Below are 7,500 nucleotides of genomic sequence, written 5' to 3'. Positions count from 1 at the left end.
TTGTGTTAAGAAGTAAAAGCGGTCTAAATTTAATGCTTTTGAGCACCTACAGCCAAACCACAGTGGACATGCCCAATCTCGTCTGATCTTGGAAGCTATGCAGTGTTGGGCCTGGTAAGTACTTGGATGGGAGACCACCTGGGAATACCAGGAGCTGTAGGTAATTTTATACTGCCAGAACATTCTTTTCAATTACATTTTACATTTAATTTTTTCAACTTAACAGTGAATTTACTTGAGTTAAGAAGTAATAGAGGTCTAAATTTAATGCTTTTGAGCACCTACAGCCAAACCACACTGGACATGCCCAATCTCGTCTGATCTTGGAAGCTATGCAGTGTTGGGCCTGGTTAGTACTTGGATGGGAAACCACCTGGGTATACCAGGTGCTGTAGGTAATTTTATATAGCCATTACATTCTTTTCTATTACATTTTACATTACATTTTTTCAACTTAGCAATGAATTTACTTGAATTAAGAAGTAAAAGATGTCTAAAGTTAATATTTTTCAGCACCTATAGCCAAACCACACTGGACATGGCCAATGTCGTTTGATCTTGGAAGCTATGCAGTGTTGGGCATGGTCAGTACTTGGATGGGAGACCACCTGGGAATACCAGGTGCTGTAGGTAATTTTAAACTGCCATAACATTCTTTTCTATTACATTTTACATTTAATTTTTTCAACTTAACAATGAATTTACTTGAGTTAAGAAGTAATAGAGGTCTAAATTTAATGCTTTTGAGCACCTACAGCCAAACCACACTGGACATGCCCAATCTCGTCTGATCTTGGAAGCTATGCAGTGTTGGGCCTGGTTTGTACTTGGATGAGAGTCCACCTGGGAATACCAGGTGCTGTAGGTAATTTTAGACAGCCAAAACATTCTTTTCTATTACATTCTACATTTCATTTTTTCAACTTATCAATGAATTTACTTGTGTTAAGAAGTAAAAGCGGTCTAAATTTAATGCGTTTGAGCACCTACAGCCAAACCACAGTGGACATGCCCAATCTCGTCTGATCTTGGAAGCTATGCAGTGTTGGGCCTGGTAAGTACTTGGATGGGAGACCACCTGGGAATCCCAGGAGCAGTAGGTAATTTTATACTGCCAGAACATTCTTTTCTATTACATTTTACATTTAATTTTTTCAACTTAACAGTGAATTTACTTGAGTTAAGAAGTAATAGAGGTCTAAATTTAATGCTTTTGAGCACCTACAGCCAAACCACACTGGACATGCCCAATCTCGTCTGATCTTGGAAGCTATGCAGTGTTGGGCCTGGTTTGTACTTGGATGGGAGACCACCTGGGAATACCAGGTGCTGTAGGTAATTTTAGACAGCCAAAACATTCTTTTCTATTACATTCTACATTTCATTTTTTCAACTTATCAATGAATTTACTTGAGTTAAGAAGTAAAAGAGGTCTATAGTTAATGGTTTTGAGCACCTACAGCCAAACCACACTAGACATGCCCAATCTCGTCTGATCTTGGAAGCTATGCAGTGTTGGGCCTGGTTAGTACTTGGATGGGAGACCACCTGGGAATACTAGGTTCTGTAGGTAATTTTATACTGCCATAACATTCTTTTCTATTACATTTTACATTTCATTTTTCAACTTATCATTGAATTTACTTGAGTTAAGAAGTAAAAGAGGTCTAAAGTTAATGTTTTTGAGCACCTACAGCCAAAGCACACTGGACATGCCCAATCTCGTCTGAACTTGGAAGCTAGGCAGTGTTGGGCCTGGTTAGTTCTTGGATGGGAGACCACCTGGGATTACCAGGTGCTGTAGGTACTTTCATACTGCCATAACATTCTTTTCTATTACATTTTAAATTTAATTTTTTCAACTTATCAATGAATTTACTTGTGTTAAGAAGTAAAAGTGGTCTAAATTTAATGCTTTTGAGCACCTACAGCCAATCCACACTGGACATGCCCAATCTCGTCTTATCTTGGTAGCTATGCAGTGTTGGGCCTCGTCAGTACTTGGATGGGAGACCACCTGGGAAAACCAGGTGCAGTAGGTAATTTTATACTCCCATAACATTCTTTTCTATTACATTTTATATTTAATTTTTTCAATTTATCAATGAATTTCCTTGAGTTAAGAAGTAATAGAGGTCTAAAGTTAATACTTTTGAGCACCTACAGCCAATCCACACTGGACATGCCCAATCTCGTCTTATCTTGGTAGCTATGCAGTGTTGGGCCTCATCAGTACTTGGATGGGAGACTACCTAGGAATCCCAGGTGCTGTAGGTAATTTTATACTCCCATAACATTCTTTTCTATTACATTTTACATTTAATTTTTTCAACTTATCAATTAATTTACTTGAGTTAAGAAGTAATACAGGTCTAAAGTTAATGTTTTTGAGCACCTACAGCCAAACCACACTGGACATGCCCAATCTCGTCTGATCTTGGAAGCTATGCAGTGTTGGGACTGGTTAGTACTTGGATGGGTGACTACCTAGGAATCCCAGGTGCTGTAGGTAATTTTAAACTGCCATAACTTTCTTTTCTATTACATTTTACATTTAATTTTTTCAACTTATCAATGAATTTACTTGTGTTAAGAAGTAAAAGCGGTCTAAATTTAATGCTTTTGAGCACCTACAGCTTACCACAGTGGACATGCCCAATCTCGTCTGATCTTGGAAGCTATGCAGTGTTGGGCCTGGAAAGTACTTGGATGGGAGACCACCTGGGAATACCAGGAGCTATAGGTAATTTTATACTGCCAGAACATTCTTTTCTATTACATTTTACATTTAATTTTTTCAACTTAACAATGAATTTACTTGAGTTAAGAAGTAATAGAGGTCTAAATTTAATGCTTTTGAGCACCTACAGCCAAACCACACTGGACATGCCCAATCTCGTCTGATCTTGGAAGCTATGCAGTGTTGGGCCTGGTTTGTACTTGGATGGGAGACCACCTGGGAATACCAGGTGCTGTAGGTAATTTTAGACAGCCAAAACATTCTTTTCTATTACATTCTACATTTCATTTTTTCAACTTATCAATGAATTTACTTGTGTTAAGAAGTAAAAGCGGTCTAAATTTAATGCTTTTGAGCACCTACAGCCAAACCACAGTGGACTTGCCCAATCTCGTCTGATCTTGGAAGCTATGCAGTGTTGGGCCTGGTAAGTACTTGGATGGGAGACCACCTGGGAATACCAGGAGCTGTAGGTAATTTTATACTGCCAGAACATTCTTTTCTATTACATTTTACATTTAATTTTTTCAACTTAACAGTGAATTTACTTGAGTTAAGAAGTAATAGAGGTCTAAATTTAATGCTTTTGAGCACCTACAGCCAAACCACACTGGACATGCCCAATCTCATCTGATCTTGGAAGCTATGCAGTGTTGGGCCTGGTTTGTACTTGGATGGGAGACCACCTGGGAATACCAGGTGCTGTAGGTAATTTTAGACAGCCAAAACATTCTTTTCTATTACATTCTACATTTCATTTTTTCAACTTATCAATGAATTTACTTGAGTTAAGAAGTAAAAGAGGTCTATAGTTAATGGTTTTGAGCACCTACAGCCAAACCACACTAGACATGCCCAATCTCGTCTGATCTTGGAAGCTATGCAGTGTTGGGCCTGGTTAGTACTTGGATGGGAGACCACCTGGGAATACTAGGTGCTGTAGGTAATTTTATACTGCCATAACATTCTTTTCTATTACATTTTACATTTCATTTTTCAACTTATCATTGAATTTACTTGAGTTAAGAAGTAAAAGAGGTCTAAAGTTAATGTTTTTGAGCACCTACAGCCAAAGCACACTGGACATGCCCAATCTCGTCTGAACTTGGAAGCTAGGCAGTGTTGGGCCTGGTTAGTTCTTGGATGGGAGACCACCTGGGATTACCAGGTGCTGTAGGTACTTTCATACTGCCATAACATTCTTTTCTATTACATTTTAAATTTAATTTTTTCAACTTATCAATGAATTTACTTGTGTTAAGAAGTAAAAGTGGTCTAAATTTAATGCTTTTGAGCACCTACAGCTTACCACAGTGGACATGCCCAATCTCGTCTGATCTTGGAAGCTATGCAGTGTTGGGCCTGGTAAGTACTTGGATGGGAGACGACCTGGGAATACCAGGAGCTGTAGGTAATTTTATACTGCCAGAACATTCTTTTCTATTACATTTTACATTTAATTTTTTCAACTTAACAATGAATTTACTTGAGTTAAGAAGTAATAGAGGTCTAAATTTAATGCTTTTGAGCACCTACAGCCAAACCACACTGGACATGCCCAATCTCGTCTGATCTTGGAAGCTATGCAGTGTTGGGCCTGGTTTGTACTTGGATGGGAGACCACCTGGGAATACCAGGTGCTGTAGGTAATTTTAGACAGCCAAAACATTCTTTTCTATTACATTCTACATTTCATTTTTTCAACTTATCAATGAATTTACTTGTGTTAAGAAGTAAAAGCGGTCTAAATTTAATGCTTTTGAGCACCTACAGCCAAACCACAGTGGACATGCCCAATCTCGTCTGATCTTGGAAGCTATGCAGTGTTGGGCCTGGTAAGTACTTGGATGGGAGACCACCTGGGAATACCAGGAGCTGTAGGTAATTTTATACTGCCAGAACATTCTTTTCAATTACATTTTACATTTAATTTTTTCAACTTAACAGTGAATTTACTTGAGTTAAGAAGTAATAGAGGTCTAAATTTAATGCTTTTGAGCACCTACAGCCAAACCACACTGGACATGCCCAATCTCGTCTGATCTTGGAAGCTATGCAGTGTTGGGCCTGGTTAGTACTTGGATGGGAAACCACCTGGGTATACCAGGTGCTGTAGGTAATTTTATATAGCCATTACATTCTTTTCTATTACATTTTACATTACATTTTTTCAACTTAGCAATGAATTTACTTGAATTAAGAAGTAAAAGATGTCTAAAGTTAATATTTTTCAGCACCTATAGCCAAACCACACTGGACATGGCCAATGTCGTTTGATCTTGGAAGCTATGCAGTGTTGGGCATGGTCAGTACTTGGATGGGAGACCACCTGGGAATACCAGGTGCTGTAGGTAATTTTAAACTGCCATAACATTCTTTTCTATTACATTTTACATTTAATTTTTTCAACTTAACAATGAATTTACTTGAGTTAAGAAGTAATAGAGGTCTAAATTTAATGCTTTTGAGCACCTACAGCCAAACCACACTGGACATGCCCAATCTCGTCTGATCTTGGAAGCTATGCAGTGTTGGGCCTGGTTTGTACTTGGATGAGAGTCCACCTGGGAATACCAGGTGCTGTAGGTAATTTTAGACAGCCAAAACATTCTTTTCTATTACATTCTACATTTCATTTTTTCAACTTATCAATGAATTTACTTGTGTTAAGAAGTAAAAGCGGTCTAAATTTAATGCGTTTGAGCACCTACAGCCAAACCACAGTGGACATGCCCAATCTCGTCTGATCTTGGAAGCTATGCAGTGTTGGGCCTGGTAAGTACTTGGATGGGAGACCACCTGGGAATACCAGGAGCTGTAGGTAATTTTATACTGCCAGAACATTCTTTTCTATTACATTTTACATTTAATTTTTTCAACTTAACAGTGAATTTACTTGAGTTAAGAAGTAATAGAGGTCTAAATTTAATGCTTTTGAGCACCTACAGCCAAACCACACTGGACATGCCCAATCTCATCTGATCTTGGAAGCTATGCAGTGTTGGGCCTGGTTTGTACTTGGATGGGAGACCACCTGGGAATACCAGGTGCTGTAGGTAATTTTAGACAGCCAAAACATTCTTTTCTATTACATTCTACATTTCATTTTTTCAACTTATCAATGAATTTACTTGAGTTAAGAAGTAAAAGAGGTCTATAGTTAATGGTTTTGAGCACCTACAGCCAAACCACACTAGACATGCCCAATCTCGTCTGATCTTGGAAGCTATGCAGTGTTGGGCCTGGTTAGTACTTGGATGGGAGACCACCTGGGAATACTAGGTGCTGTAGGTAATTTTATACTGCCATAACATTCTTTTCTATTACATTTTACATTTCATTTTTCAACTTATCATTGAATTTACTTGAGTTAAGAAGTAAAAGAGGTCTAAAGTTAATGTTTTTGAGCACCTACAGCCAAAGCACACTGGACATGCCCAATCTCGTCTGAACTTGGAAGCTAGGCAGTGTTGGGCCTGGTTAGTTCTTGGATGGGAGACCACCTGGGATTACCAGGTGCTGTAGGTACTTTCATACTGCCATAACATTCTTTTCTATTACATTTTAAATTTAATTTTTTCAACTTATCAATGAATTTACTTGTGTTAAGAAGTAAAAGTGGTCTAAATTTAATGCTTTTGAGCACCTACAGCTTACCACAGTGGACATGCCCAATCTCGTCTGATCTTGGAAGCTATGCAGTGTTGGGCCTGGTAAGTACTTGGATGGGAGACGACCTGGGAATACCAGGAGCTGTAGGTAATTTTATACTGCCAGAACATTCTTTTCTATTACATTTTACATTTAATTTTTTCAACTTAACAATGAATTTACTTGAGTTAAGAAGTAATAGAGGTCTAAATTTAATGCTTTTGAGCACCTACAGCCAAACCACACTGGACATGCCCAATCTCGTCTGATCTTGGAAGCTATGCAGTGTTGGGCCTGGTAAGTACTTGGATGGGAGACGACCTGGGAATACCAGGAGCTGTAGGTAATTTTATACTGCCAGAACATTCTTTTCTATTACATTTTACATTTAATTTTTTCAACTTAACAATGAATTTACTTGAGTTAAGAAGTAATAGAGGTCTAAATTTAATGCTTTTGAGCACCTACAGCCAAACCACACTGGACATGCCCAATCTCGTCTGATCTTGGAAGCTATGCAGTGTTGGGCCTGGTTTGTACTTGGATGGGAGACCACCTGGGAATACCAGGTGCTGTAGGTAATTTTAGACAGCCAAAACATTCTTTTCTATTACATTCTACATTTCATTTTTTCAACTTATCAATGAATTTACTTGTGTTAAGAAGTAAAAGCGGTCTAAATTTAATGCTTTTGAGCACCTACAGCCAAACCACAGTGGACATGCCCAATCTCGTCTGATCTTGGAAGCTATGCAGTGTTGGGCCTGGTAAGTACTTGGATGGGAGACCACCTGGGAATACCAGGAGCTGTAGGTAATTTTATACTGCCAGAACATTCTTTTCAATTACATTTTACATTTAATTTTTTCAACTTAACAGTGAATTTACTTGAGTTAAGAAGTAATAGAGGTCTAAATTTAATGCTTTTGAGCACCTACAGCCAAACCACACTGGACATGCCCAATCTCGTCTGATCTTGGAAGCTATGCAGTGTTGGGCCTGGTTAGTACTTGGATGGGAAACCACCTGGGTATACCAGGTGCTGTAGGTAATTTTATATAGCCATTACATTCTTTTCTATTACATTTTACATTACATTTTTTCAACTT

At 38.3% G+C, this 7,500-nt stretch overlaps 2 non-coding genes and 29 pseudogenes across 2 annotated transcripts; all 31 read left to right on the top strand.

The window, feature by feature from the left end:
- The first annotated feature begins 44 nt into the window (after positions 1–44).
- LOC148452459 (5S ribosomal RNA) lies at positions 45–163 on the top strand (annotated as a pseudogene).
- Positions 164–279: 116 nt separating this feature from the next.
- Positions 280–398, top strand: LOC148452458 (5S ribosomal RNA; annotated as a pseudogene).
- Positions 399–514: 116 nt separating this feature from the next.
- On the top strand, positions 515–633 carry LOC148452457 (5S ribosomal RNA; annotated as a pseudogene).
- A 116-nt stretch (positions 634–749) lies between these two features.
- LOC148452456 (5S ribosomal RNA) lies at positions 750–868 on the top strand (annotated as a pseudogene).
- Positions 869–984: 116 nt separating this feature from the next.
- On the top strand, positions 985–1,103 carry LOC148452455 (5S ribosomal RNA; annotated as a pseudogene).
- Positions 1,104–1,219: 116 nt separating this feature from the next.
- LOC148452454 (5S ribosomal RNA) lies at positions 1,220–1,338 on the top strand (annotated as a pseudogene).
- Positions 1,339–1,454: 116 nt separating this feature from the next.
- On the top strand, positions 1,455–1,573 carry LOC148452453 (5S ribosomal RNA; annotated as a pseudogene).
- A 115-nt stretch (positions 1,574–1,688) lies between these two features.
- On the top strand, positions 1,689–1,807 carry LOC148452452 (5S ribosomal RNA; annotated as a pseudogene).
- Positions 1,808–1,923: 116 nt separating this feature from the next.
- LOC148452451 (5S ribosomal RNA) lies at positions 1,924–2,042 on the top strand (annotated as a pseudogene).
- A 351-nt stretch (positions 2,043–2,393) lies between these two features.
- On the top strand, positions 2,394–2,512 carry LOC148452450 (5S ribosomal RNA; annotated as a pseudogene).
- A 116-nt stretch (positions 2,513–2,628) lies between these two features.
- On the top strand, positions 2,629–2,746 carry LOC148452449 (5S ribosomal RNA; annotated as a pseudogene).
- Positions 2,747–2,862: 116 nt separating this feature from the next.
- On the top strand, positions 2,863–2,981 carry LOC148452448 (5S ribosomal RNA; annotated as a pseudogene).
- Positions 2,982–3,097: 116 nt separating this feature from the next.
- Positions 3,098–3,216, top strand: LOC148452447 (5S ribosomal RNA; annotated as a pseudogene).
- Positions 3,217–3,332: 116 nt separating this feature from the next.
- LOC148452446 (5S ribosomal RNA) lies at positions 3,333–3,451 on the top strand. The gene has a single exon (XR_015875121.1). It is a non-coding gene; the product is annotated as a 5S ribosomal RNA (ribosomal RNA).
- Positions 3,452–3,567: 116 nt separating this feature from the next.
- On the top strand, positions 3,568–3,686 carry LOC148452445 (5S ribosomal RNA; annotated as a pseudogene).
- A 115-nt stretch (positions 3,687–3,801) lies between these two features.
- LOC148452444 (5S ribosomal RNA) lies at positions 3,802–3,920 on the top strand (annotated as a pseudogene).
- Positions 3,921–4,036: 116 nt separating this feature from the next.
- LOC148452443 (5S ribosomal RNA) lies at positions 4,037–4,154 on the top strand (annotated as a pseudogene).
- Positions 4,155–4,270: 116 nt separating this feature from the next.
- Positions 4,271–4,389, top strand: LOC148452442 (5S ribosomal RNA; annotated as a pseudogene).
- A 116-nt stretch (positions 4,390–4,505) lies between these two features.
- Positions 4,506–4,624, top strand: LOC148452441 (5S ribosomal RNA; annotated as a pseudogene).
- A 116-nt stretch (positions 4,625–4,740) lies between these two features.
- On the top strand, positions 4,741–4,859 carry LOC148452440 (5S ribosomal RNA; annotated as a pseudogene).
- Positions 4,860–4,975: 116 nt separating this feature from the next.
- On the top strand, positions 4,976–5,094 carry LOC148452439 (5S ribosomal RNA; annotated as a pseudogene).
- Positions 5,095–5,210: 116 nt separating this feature from the next.
- LOC148452438 (5S ribosomal RNA) lies at positions 5,211–5,329 on the top strand (annotated as a pseudogene).
- A 116-nt stretch (positions 5,330–5,445) lies between these two features.
- Positions 5,446–5,564, top strand: LOC148452437 (5S ribosomal RNA; annotated as a pseudogene).
- Positions 5,565–5,680: 116 nt separating this feature from the next.
- LOC148452436 (5S ribosomal RNA) lies at positions 5,681–5,799 on the top strand. Its single transcript, XR_015875120.1, has one exon. It is a non-coding gene; the product is annotated as a 5S ribosomal RNA (ribosomal RNA).
- A 116-nt stretch (positions 5,800–5,915) lies between these two features.
- LOC148452435 (5S ribosomal RNA) lies at positions 5,916–6,034 on the top strand (annotated as a pseudogene).
- Positions 6,035–6,149: 115 nt separating this feature from the next.
- On the top strand, positions 6,150–6,268 carry LOC148452434 (5S ribosomal RNA; annotated as a pseudogene).
- Positions 6,269–6,384: 116 nt separating this feature from the next.
- Positions 6,385–6,502, top strand: LOC148452433 (5S ribosomal RNA; annotated as a pseudogene).
- A 116-nt stretch (positions 6,503–6,618) lies between these two features.
- LOC148452432 (5S ribosomal RNA) lies at positions 6,619–6,737 on the top strand (annotated as a pseudogene).
- A 116-nt stretch (positions 6,738–6,853) lies between these two features.
- LOC148452431 (5S ribosomal RNA) lies at positions 6,854–6,972 on the top strand (annotated as a pseudogene).
- Positions 6,973–7,088: 116 nt separating this feature from the next.
- LOC148452430 (5S ribosomal RNA) lies at positions 7,089–7,207 on the top strand (annotated as a pseudogene).
- Positions 7,208–7,323: 116 nt separating this feature from the next.
- Positions 7,324–7,442, top strand: LOC148452429 (5S ribosomal RNA; annotated as a pseudogene).
- Positions 7,443–7,500: the final 58 nt, after the last annotated feature.

This window comes from Taudactylus pleione, unplaced genomic scaffold (assembly GCF_031769625.1).
Source record: "Taudactylus pleione unplaced genomic scaffold, aTauple2 ptg001184l, whole genome shotgun sequence".
Lineage (NCBI taxonomy): Eukaryota > Metazoa > Chordata > Amphibia > Anura > Myobatrachidae > Taudactylus > Taudactylus pleione.
Note: the sequence above shows the minus strand (reverse complement) of the source record. Positions and strands in the feature narration are given on the sequence as shown.